This window comes from Pan paniscus, chromosome X (assembly GCF_029289425.2).
Source record: "Pan paniscus chromosome X, NHGRI_mPanPan1-v2.0_pri, whole genome shotgun sequence".
Classification (NCBI taxonomy): Eukaryota; Metazoa; Chordata; class Mammalia; order Primates; family Hominidae; genus Pan; species Pan paniscus.
Genome location: NC_073272.2, coordinates 872,018 through 894,599, shown reverse-complemented (window position 1 = coordinate 894,599; position 22,582 = coordinate 872,018). Strand labels below are relative to the sequence as shown.

The 22,582-nt window shown below is 45.1% G+C and overlaps 1 pseudogene; it reads left to right on the top strand.

Annotated features, from left to right (window-relative positions):
* Positions 1–20,167: 20,167 nt before the first annotated feature.
* Positions 20,168–22,327, top strand: LOC117977631 (large ribosomal subunit protein eL14-like; annotated as a pseudogene).
* Positions 22,328–22,582: the final 255 nt, after the last annotated feature.

The window sequence follows — 22,582 nt, the reverse complement described above, 5'->3', positions numbered from 1 at the left end:
TATACACACATATATATGTGTATATATATATGTGTATATATATATATATATATATATATATATAAAGGGGAATTTACTAAGTATGAACTGACATGATCACAAGGTCCCACTGTAGGCTGTCTGGAGGCTGAGAAGGAAGGACAGCCAGTCCAAGTTTCAAAACTGAAGAACTTGGAATCTGATGTTTGAAGGCAGGAAGCATCCAGCACGGGATAAAGAGGCTGTAAGAAGGATGAACACATTTTTGGAAGACGCACATTTTTCTAAAGCTAACTCAGATAGACTTCACTCCGTCCTCATGCCCTGCCAGTATCTTTAATTTTAAAAGAGGAGAAGGAAGCAACGTGTCTTCTCCCCAACAGATAACACTGGGTGCTCTGTGCACAGGGTGACATTAAAAAAATTAAAGAGGAAGGAAGGAAGCAACGTCTCTTCTCCCCAACAGATAATGCCAGGTGCTCTGTGCACAAGGTGACATTATCCATTCATTCCTCTCTCAGGTGTGGGAGTGAGGGTAGGGTTGGTCATGGCAATGACGTCCTTTGCCAGGGACCTCTCCAAACACGACCCCAGGCCAGCCAGGGCTGACAAAGGACGCAGTTTAAGATGGGCTGGTGGGAACGGGCACGGTGGCTCACACCTCTCATCCCAGCACTTTGGGAGGCCCAGGTGGGTGGATCACGGCGTCAGGAGATTGAGACCATCCTGGCTAACACGGTGAAACCCCGTCTCTACGAAAAATACAAAAAAATTAGCCGGGCGTGGTGGTGGGCGCCTGTAGTCCCAGCTAGTCGGGAGGTTGAGGCAGGAGAATGGCGTGAACCCGGGAGGCGGAGCCTGCAGTGAGCCAAGATCGCGCCACTGCACTCCAGCCTGGGCGACAGAGCGAGACTCCATCTCAAAAAAAAAAAAAAAAAAAAAAAAAGATGGGCTGGTGTGTGTCTTTTTGTGCGTCTCCTTGCGTCCGTTTCTGAGAGTCGGCTGAGAAAATGCAAAAAGCAAAATGCAGGGAGATTGTTGCATTGGTTCCTCAGGGTGGCCATCACCGACTATCACTCACTGGGGGGCTTTGAAACACATAACACTTTCCTCTCACTGTTTCAGAGAACAGAAGCCTCCAGTGAAGATGCTGGCAGGGCTGATTCCTCCTGAGGCCTCTCTCCTGAGCTTGGAGATGCTGTCTCCTCCCTGTGTCCTCACAGGGTTGTCCCTATGTGTGTGTCTGTGTCCTCATCTCCTTTTCTTATGAGGTGTCTTAGTCCATCTCAGGCTGCTATCACAGAATACCATAGACTGGGTGGCTTAGAAACAACAGACATTGATTCTCCCACAATCCCGGAGGCTGGAGGTCTGAGATCCAGGTGTGGGCAGGGCTGGTTCCTCCTGAGGCCTCTCTCCTGGGCTTGGAGACGCCGTCTTCTCCCTGTGTCCTCACAGGGTCGCCCCTCTGTGTGTGTCTGTGTCCTCATCTCCTCTCCTTATGGGATGTCTTAGTCCATCTCAGGCTGCTATCACAGAATACCATAGACTGGGTGGCTTGTAACAGTAGACATTGATTCTCCCACAGTCCTGGAGGCTGGAGGTCTGAGATCCAGGTGTGGGCTGGGCTGGTTCCTCCTGAGGCCTCTCTCCTGGGCTTGGAGACGCCATCTTCTCCCTGTGTCTTCACAGGGTCGTCCCTCTGTGTGTGTGTCTGTGTCCTCACCTCCCTTCTGTTTTTTGTTTGTTTGTTTTGTTTGTTTGTTTTTTGAGATGGAGTTTCACTGTTGTCGCTCAGGCTGGAGTGCAGTGGCGTGATCTCGGCTCACCGCAACCTCTGCCTTCTGGGTTCAAGTGATTCTCCTGCCTCAGCTTCCTGAGTAGCTGGGATTACAGGCGTGCCCCACCACACCCGGCGAATTTTACATTTTTAGTAGAGACGGGCTTTCTGTAGGTTGGTCAGGCTGGTCTTGAACTCCCGACCTCAAGTGATCCCCCAGCTTCAGCCTCCCAAACTGCTCGGATTACAGGCGTGAGCCACCGTGCCTGGCTCATCTCCTCATCTTATAAAGACACCAGTCTTATTGAATCAGGGCCCACCCTACGGATATCATGTCAACTTTCCAAATCAAAGACCCTGTTGCGAATCAGGTTACGTTCACTGGAGTCTGGATTGCGACACGCTTTCCAGGAGAGACACCGTTCAGCCCATGGTTTTCAGATTGTGGCAGATTCCTTTACATGTACAGCCAATCGACTCTCATTCAAGCGATTCTCCTGCCTCAGCCTCCCTAATAGCTGGAATTACAGGCGCCCACCACCACGCCTGGCTAATTTTTATAATTTTTAGTAGACGGGGGTTTGCTAAAGGTCCAGATCCTGCCATCATACTGTTCTTGAGCAAATCCAAACCCCATCCTCAAATCTTGCTAATTTTCCAAAAAGAAGCATTATCAAATTGTTGTCTGAGAAAAGACATAGCTATGGTTTTGACACTATTTGGTAATTTTTTTTTTTCTTTGAGCCAGAGTCTCACTCTGAGTCTCACTCTGAGATCATCGATTTGGCTAAAGGGGATGTAAAATGCACCTACCGGGTGTCTGCTGGATAACTCAATCCTTCCTTGCTTGGAATTTCAGGGGATCCTTTTTATGGAGCGTGAACTGTATAAATACACGTGCAGGGCGTTCCCTGGGGGACCCGTGTCTAGAACCTTTGGGATTTTTCTCAAAATGCATTTTCCCCGGGTGTTTTTCCTCAGCTTCTCTGAGCCCGTTAGAGTTAGCCCTGTCTGAACCGTTCCCAGCCAGAGGGTATTTTCCATAAAGGGCTAACAGGGACCCTGGCCACTGCACTCAGCAGCACATCCTAGATCTGGGGGACTCCAAGACACGGTACTTTCCATTACACCCGGTTTTATTTCCCGTAAACTGTTTATTTTTTCGGCGAGATTGATGCTGTTAATATTAGCTTTCAAAATGACAGATTAACATCGCCAGTTAATCAGGGCTATTAGCAGATAAATATCTGTAATTCGATCACCAGAGTAATTTCTTTTCCAATAACGCGATTTACAAATGCGAGTGATTAAGTAATTAGCTTCCATCCCCACGGATTACCAGCTCCCTGACGCCTCCCCTTACGGATAATTCGGGGTGATTAGAGGCAGCTTGGCCTCCTCGGAACGCTTCGGAGCCGAAGCTTGCGTTCCTCCTGGGTTCAGAGCATGTCTTGGAGCATTCTTTCCTTCCTACGAGAGCTTGACCCCGCTAGCCGTGCAGGCCTGCCTTTCCTGGAGACTGCAGAAGCAAGCTTGCTCTCCCTAAATTCCTTCTCGTGGACATCACACTTCCACGGAAGAGCCAGGAGTGTTGCAGAACAATTTAACATGCCCATTAAGAAGGAAAAGAAACAGGTGTGAGATGGCTCACACTTGTCATCCCAGCACTTTGGGAGGCCGAGGTGGGAGGGATCACCTGAGGTCAGGAGTTCAAGACCAGCCTGGCCAACATGATGAAACCGCGACTCTACTAAAAATACAAAAAATAGAAAACAAACAAACAAACAAACAATGAGCTGGGCATGGTGGCAGGCGCCTGTCATCCCAGCTACTCGGAAGGCTGAGGCAGGAGAAATGTTTGAACCCGGGAGGCGGAGGTTGCAGTGAGCCGAGATTGCAGCACTGCACTCCAGCCTGGGCAACAGAGCGAGACTCCATCTCAAAAAAAAAAAGAAAAAAAGAAAAGAAAATGAAAATGTGGTTTATATACACCATGGAATACTACTCAGCCATGAAAAAGAACAAGATAATGTCATTTGCAGCAACTTGGATGGAGCTGAAGATGACTTTCCTAACTAGAGTAACTCAGGAACAGAAAAAAAATACCACATGTTGTCATTTATAAGAAGACGCTACGTTCTGGGTACCCGGGGACATACAGGATAGAATAGTGGACATTGGAGACTCAGAAGACGAGAAGATAGGAGCAGAGTGAGGCATGAAAAATTACCTCTGGGGTTCAATGTATGCTACTCAGTGCACAGGTGCGCTAGCAGCCTAGACTTTACCAAACCATCCTTGGAACCAAAAAACATTTAGGCCGGGCGAGGTGGCTCACGCCTGTAATCCCAGCACTTTGGGAGGCCGAGGCGGGCAGATCGTGAGGTCAGGAGATCGAAACCAGCCTGGTCAACATAGTGAAACCCCGTCTCTATTAAAAATACAAGAAATTAGCTGGGCGTGGTGGCGGGCGCCTGTAGTCCCAGCACTTTGGGAGGCCGAAGCAGGCGGATCACCTGAGGTCAGGAGTTCGAGACCAGCCTGACCAACACAGTGAAACATCATCTCTACTGAAAATACAAACGTTAGGCCGGGTGCAGTGGCTCACGCCTGTAATCCCAGCATTTTGGGAGGCCGAGGCGGGCAGATCATGAGGTCAGGAGATCGAGACCAGCCTGGTCAACATAGTGAAACCCCATCTCTATTAAAAACACAAGAAATTAGCCAGGCGTGGTGGCGGGCGCCTGTAGCCCCAGCTACTCGGGAGGCTGAGGCAGGAGAATCACTTGAACCCGGGAGGCAGAGGTTGCAGTGAGCCGAGATCGTGCCACTGCACTCCAGCCTGGGTGATGGAGTAAGACCTTGTCTCAAAACAAAGAAACAAACAAAAAATTTGCAGTGATCGAGCCTGCTCACTTTTGACGCTTTAAAGACCTATTCCCCACGTTGTGTTTGTACAGTGAGCTTTTGGGAAGGAACCGTGAGTTCATTCAACCTCTTTTTCTTTCTTTTTTATAAATTACCCACTCTTGGGTATGTCTCTTTTTTTCTTTTATTTTTGAGATGGAGTCTCGCTCTGTCGCCCAGGCTGCAGTGCAGTGGCGTGATCTTGGCTCACTGCAACCTCTGCCTCCCGGGTTCAAGAGATTCTCCTGCCTCAGCCTCCTGAGTAGCTGGGATTACAGGCGCCCACCACCAAGCCCGGCTAAGTTTTATATTTTCAGTAGAGACGGGTTTTACCATGTTGGCCAGGCTGGTCTCGAACTCCTGACCTCAGGTGATCCACCCACCTCAGCCTTCTAAAGTGCTGGGACGACAGGCGTGAGCCACCGTCCCCAGCCTCGGTTGTATCTTTATCAGCAGCATGAAAACGGACTAAGACAATCAACAATCATCAGGGAAAAGCAAATGAAACACATGTCGGTCGATTATAGATGTTTCCCATTGTGAATAGTGTGGGGATCTTCGTCGGAGTGCAGCTGTGTTTTCGATAAACTTTTTGAAAAATATTCAAACAGATGCAATGATGCCACAGATGAAGAGTCAAAAGGCTGAAGAACAAACCAGCCTTGGTCTCCAACTCTGTGTCTTTGCGTCCCCTAAGTCAGCACAGAACGTTTGCAGAGAGAGCTCCGGCGGCAGGTGCATGGATCAGAGTATCCCACCAAGCGCATCAGACGGAGACAGATGTCCTTCTCACAAACAGAGGTCCCCAGGAGTGCTTGGAAGCCGCTGGGGAAACAGAGTCACCCTGCGCTTCCTCCTGGAAAACCCGCCCTGGAGAAGTCAGTCTGGGCAGGGCGGGTTGGTGGTGCTACAAGCTAATACCACATGACAGCTCCCTGAGATGAAGCTTCCGACGCCCTCGCCTTTCAAAGCCTCCAGCTCAAGCCACGAACGCTGACTTTTCGGAAAGATCAGACAGCAATGTACCTTGGACTGTGTCCAGACAGACATCCGTCCCCCTTTTCCTACAGAGATGACGTCCTGGTTCAACATGACCACCGGGACAGATATCAGCCGTGACGAGCCATCACTGGGAGCTCCAGTTCTGTGTGTATCTGTCTGGGTAAGGGGCTGCCAGCCCGTGCCCGGCTGCCAATTAATATGAAGCTCCACGTGCCTGGGTGGAGAGGCCATCCCCGAGCGTCTGAGCTTGTCCCCTGGTTTCCCTGGTAACCGCCTCCAAATGCACCGAGCTGGGCTCTGCTCCTCCTTCCCTGCTGCTGGTGGACCAGGCCCAGGCGGGCCATGTGGGCAACTCCGCACCTCACCTGTCAGCACCGGCGGACACGCCGTTTGATCACGGCAGCCACCTGTCCCACCAAGACCATTCATCCGGTGATCACAGGGCCGTGCTAATGCAGTCAGCTATGGCGACCCTGGGGGAGTCATACCCTGAGATCTGCCAGGGAGTCTCGGATTTTCTTTTTTTTTTCTTTCTTTTTTCTTTGAGACGGAGTTTTGCTTTTGTTGCCCAGGCTGGAGCGCATTGGCACGATGTCGGCTGATGGCAACCTCCGCCTCCCGGGTTCAAGTGATGCTCCTGCCTCAGCCTCCCGAGTAGCTGGGATTACAAGCATGCACCACCACGCCCGGCTAATTTTTGTATTTTTAGTAGAGACGGGGTTTCTCCATGTTGGTCAGGCTGGCCTTGATCTCCTGACCTCAGGTGATCCACCCGCCTCAGCCTCCCAAAGTGCTGGGATTACAGGCGTGAGCCACTGTGCCCAGCCCTTTCTTCCTTTCTTTCTCTTTCTTCTTTCTTTCTTTCTCTTTCTTTCTTTGTTTCTTTTTTTTTTTTGAGACGGAGTCTCACTCAGTCACCCATGCTGGAGTGCAGTGGCCCGATCTCAGCTCACTGCAACCTCTGACTCCCAGCTTCAAGCGATTCTCCTGCCTCAGCCTCCTGAGTAGCTGGGACCACAGGCACCCGCCATCACTCCCAGCTAATTTTTGTATTTTTAGTAGAGACAGGGTTTCACCATGTTGGTCAGGCTGGTCTGGATCTCCCGACCTCGTGATCCACCCGCCTCGGCCTCCCAAAGTGCTGGGATTACAGGTGTGAGCCACTGCACCCCACCTTTTTTTTTTTTTTTTCATTTTTGAGACAGAGTCTCACTCTGTCACCCAGGCTGGAGTGCAGTGGTGCCATCTCGGCTCACTGCAACCTCTGACTCCCAGCTTCAAGCGATTCTCCTGCCTCAGCCTCCTGAGTAGCTGGGACCACAGGCACCCGCCATCACTCCCAGCTAATTTTTGTATTTTTAGTAGAGACAGGGTTTCACCATGTTGGTCAGGCTGGTCTGGATCTCCCGACCTCGTGATCCACCCGCCTCGGCCTCCCAAAGTGCTGGGATTACAGGTGGGAGCCACTGCCCCCAGCCCCAATTTCATAATTTCTTTGGGTCTTTCCCAGCCCATGATAATAAGTCATGAGTGGTGAAGCCCACTTTTGTGCAAAGCTCCAAAGTGCCGAAAGTCCCAGGTGGGTTTTGAAAATGCAATGTCATAAAAAGGAGAGGCAGAGATGGAAGCATTGACTCATTTGCTGTGTGACCCTCAGAAGCCCACCCAGCTTCTCTGATCTTCCTACCCTTCATCTAGGAAACGTTCACGTTTGATTTCATGATGTTTCTCTTTCTTTCTTTCTTTCTTTCGTTCTTTCTTTCTTTCTGTTTCTCTTTCTTTCTTTCCTTCTCTCTCTCTCCTTTCTTTCTCTCTCTCTCCTTTCTTTCTCTCTCTCTCCTTTCTCTCTCTCTCCTTTCTTTCTCTCTCTCTCCTTTCTTTCCTTTCTTCCTTCCTTTCTTTCCCTTTCTTTCTCTTTCTTTCTTTTTTCTTTCTCTCTGTCTCCTTTCTTTCTCTTTCTTTCTGTCCTTCTGTCTCTCTCCTTTCTTTCTCTCTCTTCTTTCTCTCTCTCTTTCTTTCTTTCTTTCTTTTTCTTTCTTTCTGTCGTCTCACTCTCTCACCCACACTGGAGTGCAGTGGCGTGATCTCGGCTCACTGCAAGCTCCGCCTCGCGGGTTCACGCCATTCTACTGCCTCAGCCTCCCAAGTAGCTGGTACTACAGGTGCTCACCACCGCGCCCAGCTAATTGTTTGTATTTTTAGTAGAGATGGGGTTTCACCGTGTTAGCCAGGACAGTCTTGATCTCCTGACCTGTTGATCCACCTGCCTTGGCCTCCCAAAGTGCTGGGATTACAGGCATGAGCCACAGCACCCGGCCATTTCTTTCTCTTTTTTTGAGATGAAATATCACTCTGTTGCCCAGGCTGGAGTGCAGCGGCGTGATCTTTGCTCCCTGCAACCTCTGCCTCCCAGGTTCAGGCAATTCTCCAGCCTCAGCCTCCCGAGTAGCTGGGACTACAGGTGCCCAACACTGCGCCCAGCTAATTGTTTGTATTTTTAGTAGAGACGGGGTTTCACCGTGTTGGTCAGGCTGGTCTTGAACTCCTGACCTCAGGTGATCCACCCGCCTCAGCCTCCCAAAGTGCTGGGATGACAGGCGTGAGCCACCACACTCGGCCCTGATTTTATAATTTCTTTGGGTCTTTCCTAGTTTGCAAAGTTTTGAGTCAGACATTGGGTTGGTGGAGGTATTCCTGGCATGAGGTCATCTTGCAGAATAGCGACGGAAGTTCGGCGCCCGACATGAGGGTTGGTGATGTCGGCCCGTTGGAGGTAGATCCCAGCTAACGACACTCCAAATTGGTCTGATTTCAGATTTCCTTTGAGAAAATTACGCTCACCATGTAGCAACCTCTGGGTAAGAAAAATCAAGTTTTTTTTTTTTTTTTTAATGACCACATTCCTTTACTTCGACTTCACCCACTGGGACTCCAAAGACCATCTAGCCCTTTCTGACTTTCAGTATTAAAAATTCCGCCTCATAAAACGTGGATCTAGCCGGCATCAAAGACTCGCATTCCATCGTGAAGGAAAACGCAAAAGCCACACACAGCTCCTCGCCTTCCTACACCCCAGGCAAGACTGTTCATCGCAAACCTTTTTATCCCACAAATGTCAGTGGCCTCCATTAGCCCCTCTAGAGAAATCCGGGGCTGGAGCAGGGGGGACAACTCATCAATACTGCTATCTCTGTGTTTATGATCGGGAGCGTGCTTTGCGTTTTGGAAGTTAGACTTTGACAACAGACTCATACAGTGAGTTGGCGTTTCTATCAGGTCATAGAAAAAATTTGATTGCGATTCATAATTCTGCCAACCTCATTACCTGCCTTGATCTTTGGACACCCAGGAGAGAAATTCAGACCGAGTTGCATTGGCCATTTTTCCAGTCAAACGGCTGCTTAATAAATGTGCCCGGCTCATCTTGCAGGAGGTGCCGACGTCAACGTGTGGGCTGGTGTTTTTTGAGGACGCTCCTTTCTTTTCTGTATTTCCAGGAAGAACTTGGAAGATGGACTTTCTGCCATTCTTTCAGCTCATCCTTCATTTTCCCCTAAGTATAAATTGGCCGATTGTCTCTAGAAATGAAAGGCTGGACGGGAAGTCAGAATCCGCCCCACACATAAGATGACTGTGCTCTTTGCAAATCCTGAGACGCATAATTAAACCATTAACTCAGAGGCCCAAACTTTCATTTTTCAACAACTTTTCCCGGGATCACCACCTCGGTCCTTAATCATTTTAATAAAAACCTCCCTGCCAAAGTATGGGACGGGGCCTGGCGGATGCCTGAGAGTTTCTACGTTCCCTCCAGCCAGCTCACTGTGTGGCCTTTGCTGAACTACCATGGCTCTCTGAGGTCCAGATGAAAATTGGCACACACGTTTACCGCCCACCTTCCTACCTACCTCACAGCCGGGCTGTGTGGGGAAGTTAATTCATGCTCAGAGAGCCCTCAGTACCATGTCAGGCCTTACATAATCGGCTCATCTTTTATTTTTTTCCAATTGGCTGAAGCCGGCACAAGATGAGGCCCTCCCAAGCCCGCTGGACAGCGTGTTCTCTTCACCCAGCGTTTCCCGGACAGGGTTCTGAGTAAAGCCAGGTGCTCACAAAGCATGTGGTCAGCTGAAGACCTTTCTGCCCCAAGCAATCCTATTCCAGAGTGTTTTGGTCCTTTTCGTGCCTGCAGGAAGACATCTCAAGTTGTCTCACGATAAACCTTGTTCCCAGTGACCCCCAATCCTCTCTCCTGGATGGATATAGAGAATCCAGCCACTCACACGTCTTGGGATGACTTCCCTTGGTTATCATAGCCTTTGGAGGACTGCGATTTTTTTTTTCCTTCTACTTTTAGGCAGACTCTCATGTGACCAGTTCATGTACAAGAGCCCTGATGTAGCTTCAGGCTACCTTTGCAAAGGCATCCCCTGTAAAAAGCAAATTTAGGACTGGGCAGGGTGGTTCATGCCTGTAATGCAAGCATTTTATGAGGCCAAGGCGGGTGGATCTCTTGAGGCCAGGAGTTCGAGACCAGCCTGGCCAACATGGTGAAACCCCGTCTCTACTAAAAATACAAAAAAAGTAGCTGGGCGTGGTGGCGAGTGCCTGTAATCCCAGCTACTCAGGAGGCTGAGGCAGGAGAATCGCTTGAACCCAGGAGGCAGAGGTTGCAGTGAGATGAGACTGTGCCACTGCACTGTAGCTTGGGTGAGAGAGTCAGACTCTGTCTTGAAAGGAAGGAAAGAAGGAAGGAAAGAAGGAAGGAAGGAGAGAGGAAGAAAGAAAGAAGAAACAAAGAGAAAGAAAGGAAGGAAGGGAGAAAGAAAGAAAGAAAGAAAGAAAAGGCAAATTTCGGAAAACAACAGTGGACCATAACAGCCTTCCCGTGGGACTTAGGCACAGTGAGAGGGCGTGGGGCGTCCCGGACAGGGCATGGGTTTGGGGGCAAAACGTTTTCTATGACACAAGCCACAAGATGTGCGACACACGCAACAGAATAGTCTTCAGCCTGGAAAAGCAAGATGAACCCGGGGGACGCGATGTTGAGGGAAATAAGCCAGGCTCAGACAGGCTCTCACCTCTACGTGGAATGTAAAAAAGTCTAACCCGAGGCAGGTGGATCACGAGGTCAGGCGTTCGAGACCAGCCTGGCCAACATGGCGCAACCCCGTCTCTACTAAAAATAGAAAAATTAGCCAGGCATGGTGGCGTGTACCTGTAATCCCAGCACTTTGGGAGGCCGAGGCTGGCAGATCACCTGAGGTGAGGAGTTCGAGACCAGCCTGACCATCATGGTGAAACCCCCGTCTCTACTAAAATACAAAAATTAGCCGGGTGTGGTGGCAGCTGCCTGTAATCCCAGCTACTTGGGAGGCTGAGGCAGGAGAATCGCTTGAACCCGTGAGGCGGAGGTTGCAGTGAGCTGAGATTGCGCCACTGCACTCCAGCCTGGGCGACAGAGCGAGACTCAGTCTCGAAAAGAAACAAAACAAAACACTAAACTTAAAAAACTGGATTGAGATTCCTCAGCCCCCACCTCTTACCAGATCAGTCAAAATTCCAAACCAGAATGTATTCAGCTGCCTTGGATACCGAGGATAGATGTCATTTCATCTCTGACCCTCTCTGCAGCAGGAAAGCAATATTGCCCAGCTGCATTATCAAATTGGGCTCATTCAGCTAATTAAATCTATCAGCAAGATATGCAAACTGGAGGCTGGGCACGGTGGCTCACACCTGTAATCCCAGCACTTTGGGAGGCCGAAGCAGGCAGATTACTTGAGGTCAGGAGTTCGAGACCAACATGGCCAGCATGGTAAAACCTGGTCTGTACTAAAAACAAACAAACAAACAAAAAATACAAAAATTAGCCGGGTGTGGTGGCGGGCGCCTATAATGCCAGCTACTCAGGAGGCTGAAGCAGGAGAATCGTATTTACGAGGCGGAGCTTGTAGCAAGCCGAGATCAAGCCACGGCACTCCAGCCTGGGTGACAGAGTGAGACACCGTCTCAAAAAAACAAAACATATGCAAACTAGAATAACCAGGCTATATTACTCAAGGGATACTTTGCTATGAGAATTTCTTAGTCAGCAGGAAAAATAATAATTTCTTGCCTTGTCTGAGGTATGAGTACTTGCATCTGGTGTTCATGTGACTTAAGAATTTGGAGCAATTACGTCGGGTGAGGTGGCTCACGCCTGTAATCCCAGCACTTTGGGAGGCTGAGGCGGGTGGATCACCTGAGGTCAGGAGTTCGAGACTAGCTCGGCCAACAGCTAAACCTGGTCTTGACCAAAAAAAACAAAAATTAGCTGGGTGTGGTGGCAGGTGCCTGTAATCCCATCTACTGGGGAGGCTAAGGCAGGAGAATGGCTTGAACCCGGGAGGCAGAGGTTGCAGTGAGCAGAGATCACGCCACTGCACTCCAGCCTGGGCAACGGAGCGAGACTTTGTCTCAAAAAAAAAAAAAAAAATTGTAGCAGTTTGAAAGCTAAAGTGTGGGCTTTCCTCACCTTCTTCATCAAATGTTATTTCCATGTCTTTTTTTCTTTTTTTGAGACAGGGTCTCCCTCTGTTACCCAGGCTGGAGTGCAGTGGTGCAATCTCACCTCACTGCAGCCTCAACCTCCTGGGCTCAAGTGGTTCTCCCATCTCAGCCTCCCGTGTAGCTGGGATTACAGACGTGCACCAGAATGCTATTTCCATCTTCTCAGCATTTAGGAGAGCTTCACATCACATACCCTGACTTCCAGAATGAATTCAAGAAATTCTTTTTTTTTTTTTTGAGAGAGAGAATCTCATTCTGTCGCTCAGGCTGGAGTGCACTGGCCCGATCTCGGCTCACTGCAAGCTCCACCTCCCGGGTTCAAGCTATCCTCATGCCTCAGTCTCCCAGGTAGCTGGGATTACAGGCACCTGCCACCACGCCGGGCTAATTTTTGTATTTTCAGTAGAGACGAGGTTTCACCATGTTGGCCAGGCTGGTCTCGAACTCCCGACCTCAGGTGATCCGTCCGTCTCAGCCTCACAAAGTGCTGGGATTACAGGCGTGAGCCACCACGCACCCAGTCCAAGCAACTGATTTAGATAAAGTTTCCCCCGGCTCTCATTCTTTCTGACCGTGTTTTATTTATTTTTGTTTTCTTGCGGTCCTAGAGTGGGAAATGCTGATTTAAGCACCCGTCTTTGCAACTGTTACAGATTGTCAGGTATTTAACGAAACAATGATCAGATCCCGTATTTGCCAACGAGAACATATTGTACAAATATAGACAAAGTGGCATAATTTACATCCCTCGTTTCAAGTAGACACACGATGAATTTTTCATATCCTCTCAGCTTTGAACTCCATTATTATGGCTGGATACAATGATTTGTATTCTTCTCTGAAGTCTGTTTTCTGACAGCCGCAGTCAGATATTTAGAAGGCAGCTGGTTTTGACAATTTCATGGGGATCATCCTAAAACTGTTTTTTTTTTTTTTTTAAATTTTTCTCTCCCACTGTGGGTGAGGTCGCGGCAGACGCTGTGTGACTATAAATTGTCTAATTTACATTGTGTTGATCGTATATTTTATTTTATTTTAATTTTTTTGATCATATATTTTAGAGATGGAGTTTTGCTCTTGTCGCCCAGGCTGGAGTGCAGTGGCACGAGCTCAGCTCACTGCAACCTCCACCTCCTGGGTTCGAGCGATTCTCCTGCCTCAGCCTCCCGAGTAGCTGGGATTACAGGCACCTGCCAACACGCCCAGCTCACTGCAACCTCCGCCTCCCGGGTTCAAGTGATTCTCCTGCCTCAGCCTCCCAAGTAGCTGGGATTACAGATGCCTGCCACCATGCCCGACTAATTTTTGTATTTTTAGTAGAGATGGGGTTTCACCATATTGGTCAGGCTTGTCTCGAACTCCTGACCTCAGGTGATCCACCTGCCTCGGCCTCCCAAAGTGCTGGGATGACAAGTGTGAGCCACCACACCTGGCCTTATTTTATTTTATGAGACGGAGTCTCGCTCTGTCGCCCAGGCTGGAGTGCAGCGGCACGAGCTCGACTCACTGCAACTTCCACCTCCCGGGTTCGAGTGATTCCCTTGCCTCAGCCTCCCCAGTAGCTGGGATTACAGGCGCCCTCCACCACACCTGGCTAATTTTTGCATTTTTAGTACAGACGGGGTTTCACCATGTTGGTCAGGCTGGTCTCGAACTCCTGACCTCAGGTGATCTGCCCGCCTCGGCCTCCCAAAGTGCTGGGATTACAGGCGTGAGCCACCGTGCCCAGCCTGTGGTGTGATCTTTCTTTCTTTCTTTTCTTTCTTTCCTTTCTTTTTTGTCTTTTCTCCTGTGCTCATGCTGTGTTACAGGAGACATCGTCTGTCTCCTGGCTGTCCCACCCTCCACACTCACGTCCCGCTGATCACCTGAGTGTGCCCCACCAACGGCGAATGCTTCAGACTCCGTCACAATCCAGGCCTGTGAAAGTGGGGGTCCCCGGGTCACCTTGGTGTGGGCACTTAGCAATGAGAGAGAGGGATACTGGCGGGGTCCCCTGACATCACAACATATGGCTGGATCGGCTGTGAAAGTTGTGAGGATGAGGAAAATGTTGAACAACATTGGATATATATGCATCTGTTTATGTTTTAATTAAATATTCAATAATTAGTATTTAATTATTAATATTAAATATTCGTGATTATTATTAGATATTAAATATTTAATTAAAATATAAACATTCATATATCTATATATCCATATATTTGCATATATCCATATATTTGTATATGCATAAGATGCATATCTATTGCATAGATATTATGCATAGCTATATATGCATATTGCAATGTATATGCAATATAAAGTAGAAATATAAATAGAAATATTGATTAAATATTAACTAAATATAAATTAAATATTTAATTAATATCTAACAATAAACATTAATATTTATTCAATATTAATAATTAAATATTCAATAATATTTAATATTAATATTAAATATTCAATAATATTTAATATTAATATTAAATATTCAACAATATTTAATATTAATATTAAATAGTCAATTATATTTAATATCAATATTAAATAGTCAATATATTTAATATTAATATTAAATAGTCAATATTTAATATTAATAACTAAATAGTCAATATTTAATATTAATAACTAAATAGTCAATAATATTTAATATTAATAACTAAATAGTCAATAATATTTAATATTAATAAATAAATAGTCAGTAATATTTAATATTAATAAATAGTCAGTAATATTTAATATTAATAAATAGTCAGTAATATTTAATATTAATAAATAGTCAGTAATATTTAATATTAATAAATAGTCAGTAATATTTAATATTAATAAATAGTCAATAATATTTAATATTAATAAATATTCAATAATATTTAATATTAATAAATATTCAATAATATTTAATATTAATAAATATTCAATAATATTTAATATTAATAAATATTCAATAATATTTAATAGTAATAAATAGTCAATAATATTTAATAGTAATAAATATTCAATAATATTTAATATTAATAAATATTCAATAATATTTAATATTAATTAAATATTCAATAATATTTAATATTAATTAAATATTCAATAATAATTAAATATTCAATAATATTTAATAATAATTAAATATTCAATAATATTTAATAATAATTAAATATTCAATAATATTTAATAATAATTAAATATTCAATAATATTTAATAATAATTAAATATTCAATAATATTTAATAATAATTAAATATTCAATAATATTTAATAATAATTAAATATTCAATAATATTTAATAATAATTAAATATTCAATAATATTTAATATTAATATTAAATATTCAATAATATTTAATATTAATATTAAATATTTAAAATATAAACATGCATATATCTATATATCCATATATTTTTATATGCATATATAGCTATGCATATACATCTATGCAATAGATATGCATCTATACGCATATTGCAATATGTGCAATATAAAATAGAAATATAAATCAATAGAAATTTGATTAAATATTAATTAAATATAAATTAAATTTAATTAACATGTAATTTATTTAACATCACTTGATATTTTTATAATATAATATATAATATACAATAAATATAATATAATGATATAATATTAAATATAAATTAAGTAGTTAATATTTAATAATAATTATTTAATATTTAATAACAACAATAGTAATGTTTGATAATATTGACTAACACCGACGAGGGTTGATGGACATGGTTGCAGGTAAAAAGACGCACGATTCATCCACACAGCAGCGACTCATGCCTGTGATCCCAGCACTTTGTGAGGCTGAGGCAGGAGGATGGCTTGAGGCCAGAGGTTTGAGACCAGCCTGGGCAACATAGTGAGAGCCCCCCCCGCCCACATCTCTACAAAAAATAAAAAAACAGAAAGAGGCAAGATTCATGAAACACAGAGGGACGGCTCTGTGATGTTCCAACGGTCTCAGCAATTCTGTGTTGAGCGTTTGCAAGGAGAAGGGATTGTCAGTAAGTAGCTCAAACTATAGGGCAGAGGAGATGGATGCTTCGCTGAGGACGTCTTTATGTTCTTTTTTATTTTTTACTTTATTAGTTTTTTTCTTTTAAGATGGAGTCTCGCTTTGTTGCCCAGGCTGGAGTGCAGTGGCACAATCTCAGCTCACTGCAACCTCCAACTCCCGGGTTCAAGCGATTCTCCTGCCTCAGCCTCCTGAGTAGCTGGGATTACAGGCATGCACCACCATGCCCGGCTAATTCTTGTATTTTTCTTTTTCTTTTTTTTTTTTTTTTGAGACGGAGTCTCACTCCGTCGCCCAGGCTGGAGTGCAGTGGTGCAATCTTGGCTCACTACAACCCCTGCCTCCCGGGTTCACACCATTCTCCTGCCTCAGCCTCCCGAGTAGCTGGGACTACAGGCGCCCACCACCACACCTGGCTAATTTTTGTATTTTTAGTAGAGACGGGGTTTCACCATGTTGGCCAGGATGGTCTTGATCTCCTGACCTCGTGATCCGCCCGCCTCGGCCTCCCAAAGTGCTGGGAGTACACGCGTGAGCCACCGTGCCCGGCCTAATTCTTGTATTTTTAGTAGACACAGAATTTCACCATGTTGGCCAGGCTGGTCTTGAACTCCTGACCTCAGGTGACCCGCTGGCCTCGGCCTCCCAAAGTGCTGGGATTAAAGGCGTGAGCCAACTTGCCTGGCCAGACATCCTTACGTTCTAAAGATCTACTGTACAGTGCCATGCCTACAGCTAGGAATATTTTCTCCTGCACTTTAAAATGAGCTAGGACAGGAGCGCTCACGGACACTCCTTAAAGTAATGAGAGTAGAAGTACCATTACATCCACGACTGGGTATCTACCAAAGGGAAAGCAGTCGTTATGTGGAGAAGACACTTGTACAGGCACAATTATAGCAGCACATTTTGCAACTGCAAAATCATGGAACCAGCCCCAAGACCCATCAAGCAACGAGTGGATAAAGAAAATGTGGCACAGGCCGGGCGCGGTGGTGCACACCTGTAATCCCAACACTCTGGGAGGCTGAGGCGGGTGGATCACGAGGTCAGGAGTTCGAGACCAGCCTGACCAACATGGTGAAACCGCATCTCTACCAAAAATACAAAAATTAGCCGGATGTGGTGGTGGGCGCCTGTAATCCCAGCTACTGGGGAGGTTGAGACACGAGAATCCGTTGAACCCAGGAGGCGGAGGTTGCAGTGAGCTGAGGTGGAAACACTGCATTCCAGCCTGGGCGACAGAGTGAGACTCCATGTCAAAAAAAAAATGTGATATATATCTCGATATATATATATATATCCTATATATGACATACATATATAGGATATATATACACACACTATATATAGTTTATATATATAGTGGTGAATATATGTATACACACACTATATATATATATACTACTCAGCCAGGAGAAGGAATGAATGAATGGCATTCACATCAACCTGGATGGAATTGGGAACCAATATTGTAAGTGAAGTAACTCAGGAATGGAAAACCAGACATCCTTTGTTCTCTCTCATAAGTGGCAGCTTATGAAACTGTGGTGTATATTTATAGTGTGTGCGTATATATATATATTTACACACAATATGTGTGTGTATATATACACACACTATATATGTCTATATATAGTGCGAATATATATACACACAAATATATACACACAATATATACATAAGTCTATGTATATAATATATATTATAATATATAAACTATATATAAATATATAATTATAATATATAAATATAATATAATATATTTATAATTATATAATTATAAATATAATTATATTTATAATTATATAATTATATTTTATATTTTATATAATTATAATTATGTAATTATAAATATAATTATAATATATAAATATATATAATTATAAATATAATTATAATATATAAATATATATAATTATAAATATAATTATAATATATAAATATATATAATTATAAATATAATTATAATATATAATATATTTCCCGTGAGATCTCTATCTTTTTTAAATCTGTATATATATATATATATACACACAGCACTATATATATAATGGAATACTACTCAGCCAGGAAAAGGAATGAATGAATGGCATTCACATCAACCTGGATGGAATTGGGAACCAATATTGTAAGTGAAGTAACTCAGGAATGGAAAACCAGACATCCTTTGTTCTCTCTCATAAGTGGGAGCTTATGAAACTGTGGTGTACATATATATATATATAGACATATGTTGTGTGTATATATATATTTACGCTATAAATATGTCTATATATATAGTGCTGAATATATATACACACAATATATACATATGTCTATGTATATAGTGCTGTATATATACACACAGCACTGTATATATAAAATGGAATACTACTCAGCCATGAAAAAGAATGAATGAAAAGAAATGAATGAATGGCATTCACAGCAACCTGGATGGAGTTGGAGACCATTATTCTAAGTGAAGTAACTCAGGAATGGAAAACAAACATCCTATGTTCTCACTCATAAGTGGGAGCTAAGCTAGCAGGATGCAAAGGCATAAGAATGATACATGAACTTTGGGGACTCCGGGGGACAGGCTTGGAGGTGGCCAGAGATAAAACACAATGCATTGGGTACAGTGTACACGGCTCGGGGTGTGCGCCAACATCTCTGAAATCACCACCAAGAAGTTATCCGGTTGAGTGTGGTGGCTCACACCTGTAATCCCAACACTTTGAGAGGCCAAGGTGGGCAGATCACGAGGTCAGGAGTTCCAGACCAGCTTGGCTAACATGGTGAAACCCCGTCTCTACTAAAAACACAAAAATTAGCCGGGCATAGTGGCGCATGGCTGTAATCCCAGCTACTCAGGAGGCTGAGGCAGGAGAATCGCTTGAACCCGGGAGGCGGAGGTTGCAGTGAGTTGAGATGGCACCACTGCACTCCAGCCTGGGCGACAGAGCAAGACTCTGTCTCCAAAAAAAAAAAAAAAGGAACTTACGCATGTCACCAAACACCAGCTGTCTCCAAAAAACAACTGACATTTAAAAAAGATAGAGATCTCACGGGAAATATATATATGTATATATATATATATATATATATATATATATATTTTTTTTTTTTTTTTTTGAGGCAGAGTCTCGCTCTGTCGCCCAGGCTGGAGTGAAGTGGCACAATCTCGGCTCACTGCACGCTCCGCCTCCCGGGTTCACGCCATTCTCCTGCCTCAGCCTCCCGAGGAGCTGGGACTACAGGCGCCCGCCACCACACCCGGGTAATTTTTTGTATTTTTAATGGAGACGGGGTTTCACCGTGTTAGCCAGGATGGTCTCAATTTCCTGACCTCGTGATCCACCCGCCTCAGCCTCTCAAAGTGCTGGGATGACAGGCGTGAGCCACTGCGCCCGGCCACGGGAAATATTTTCACAGAACTTAGACAGCTTTTGTGATCAATTTTGCATTGAAAGAGTAAGTTTTGAATGTTCCCACCATTAAAAAACTCACAGTGATAATAAGGAGGTGAGATGGTGGGTGTGTCAACGTGATTTAACCATTACACATTGCGCCCATCGATGAAAACATAACATGACACCCTGGACGCATACATAATTATTTGCCAATTAAAAATAAAGTAGTAGCCGGGCGCAGTGGCTCATGCCTGTAATCTCAGCACGTTGGGAAGTCGAGGCAGGTGGGTCACGAAATCAGGAGTTTGAGACCAGCCTGGCCAACATGGTGAAACCCCATCTCTACTAAAAATACAAAAATTCGCCGGTCTTGGTGGTGGGTGCCTGTAGTTCCAGCTACTCGGGAGGCTGAGGCAGAGAATCGCTTGAACCCGGGAGGTGGAGGTTGCAGTGAGCTGAGATTGCACCACTGCACTCCAGCGTAGGTGACAGAGCGAGACCCCATCTCAAAATTTAATTTTGTATTTTTAGTAGAGACACGGTTTCTCCACGTTGGCCAGGCTGTTCTCACACTCCTGACCTCAGATGAGATGAGTCTGGGCATGGTGACTCATGCCTGTAATCGCAGCACTTTGGGAGGCCAAGGTGGACAGACCACCTGAGGTGTGGTGCCATTTCATTCCAGCCTGGGCAACAGAGCGAGACTCCATCTCAAAAAAAAAAAAAAAAAAAAAAAAAAAAAAAAAAAAAAAAGCTTCCAAAGGCAGTTCTCCTGAAAGCGTCTCCAAAAAGCCAAGATGACAGATTTGGATGGTTTTAAAGTGGCTGAGGAAGAGAACTGCTTGAAGCCAGGAGATGGGGGTTGCAGTGAGCTGAGACTGCACCACTGCACTCCAGCCTGGGTGACAGAGCAAGACCCCATCTCAAAAAGGAACAACACCACCAAAAAAACAAGAAAACACACAGTGATAATAGGTAGGTGAGGAGGCAGGTGCATTAACTTGATTTAATCCTTCCCACATTGATGAAAACATATCGTCATACCCTAAACACATACATAATTATTATTTGCCAATTAAAAGTAAAAGATTAACCTTCTCGCCTAAGGCCGCCAACATGGTGCTCAGCGACTTCTTGGAGGTTGCCCGGGTGGCCTACGTCTGCTTTGTACCTCATGCTGGAAAACCGGTCGCGACTACAGATGTTATTGATGGGAACAGGGCTCTGGTTGATGGACCGTGCACTCAGAGGAGGAGACAGGCCATGCCTTTCAAGCACAGGCAGCTCACGGATTTCCTCCTCAAGTTTCCACACCGCGCCCGCCAGAGGTACGTCCGACAGGCCTGGCAGAAGCTACACATCAACACAGAATGGGCAGCCAGACGAGGGGCCAAGAAGATGGAAGCCAGAGAAAGGAAAGGCAAAATGACACAGTTCAATCGTTTTAAAGTTATGCAAGCAAAGAACATGGGAACACAACCATCAGGAATGAAATGAAGAAGCTTCAAGACCCCGGGCACAATGGCTCACGCCTGTAATCCCAGCACTTTGGGAGGCCGAGGCGGGTGGATCACCTGGGGTCAGGAGTTCGAGACCAGCCTGGCCAACATGGAGAAACCCTGTCTCTACTAAAAATATAAAAATGAGCTGGGCGTGGTGGCATGTGCCTGTAATCCCAGCTACTGGGGAGGCTGAGGAAGGAGAATCACTTAAACCGGGGAGGTGGAGGTTGCAGTGAGCTGAGATGGTGCCATTGCACTCCAGGCTGGGTGACAGAGCAAGACTCCATCTCAAAAAAAAGAAGCTTCGAAAGGCAGCTCTCCTGAAGGCTTCTCCAAAAATCCAAGATGACAGATTTGGATCGCTTTAAAGTTATGAAGGCAAAGAAAATGAGGAACAGAATCATCAAGAATAAAGTTAAGACGCTTCAAAAGGCAGCTCTCCTGAAAGCTTCTTCCAAAAAAGCACCTGCTGCTAAGGGGTACGGCTGCTGCTGCAGCTGCTGGTAAAGTTCCAGCAAAAAAGATGACCGCCGTGCGTAAGGCTACAGCCCAGAAGATTCTTTCCCAGAAAGCCACAGGCCAGAAGGCAGCACCTGCTCCAAAAGTTCAGAGGACTCAAAAACTCCAGCTCCTAAAATAGAAGAAACACCTGCCAAGTAGAGTAAGAAGATGGTTACATCCAGAGAGGCATCTGCTCCAAAAGTTCAGAGGACTCAAAAACTCCAGCTCCTAAAATAGAAGAAACACCTGCCAAGTAGAGTGAGAAGACGGTTATATCCACAGAGGCACCTGCTCCAAAAGCTCAGAAGGGTCAAAAAGCTCCAGCTCCGGCCAGGCACGTTGGCTCACGCCTGTAATCCCAGCACTTTGGTAGGCTGAGGCGGGTGGATCACGAGGTCCGGAGTTCAAGACCAGCCTGGCCAACATGGTGAAACCCCGTCTCTACTAAAAATACAAAAATTAGCCTGGGCGTGGTGGCAGGTGCCTGTAATCCCAGCTACTCGGGAGGCTGAGGCAGGAGAATCGCTTGAACCTGGGAGGCGGAGGTTGCGGTGAGCCGAGATCGTGCCACTGCACTCCAGCCTGGGGGACAGAGCAAGACTCCCTCTCAACAAAACAAAACAACAACAAAAAAGGCTCCAGCTCTAAAATAGAAGAAACACCTGCCACAGAGGCTCCCGCTCCAAAGGCATGTGGCAACAAAGCATAAGAGGCAATTATAGAAAGTAATAAAGGTTCTTTTTGACATGCTGGGAAATCTAAAAGATAGTAATAATGAAAAATAAATAAAATATTAGGAAAACTTATTACAGTTTTATGACCTGCTTTTTCTTCTCTTAGAACTATATTAAAAATATGTTTGTGTGTTAAAAAAGAAAACCAGGAAAGAAAAGCAGAGAAGGTGCTTCTAAAAAAAGAAACATTCGTTATGACCCTGGCAGTGTGAATGAAGCTACCTGGGGCT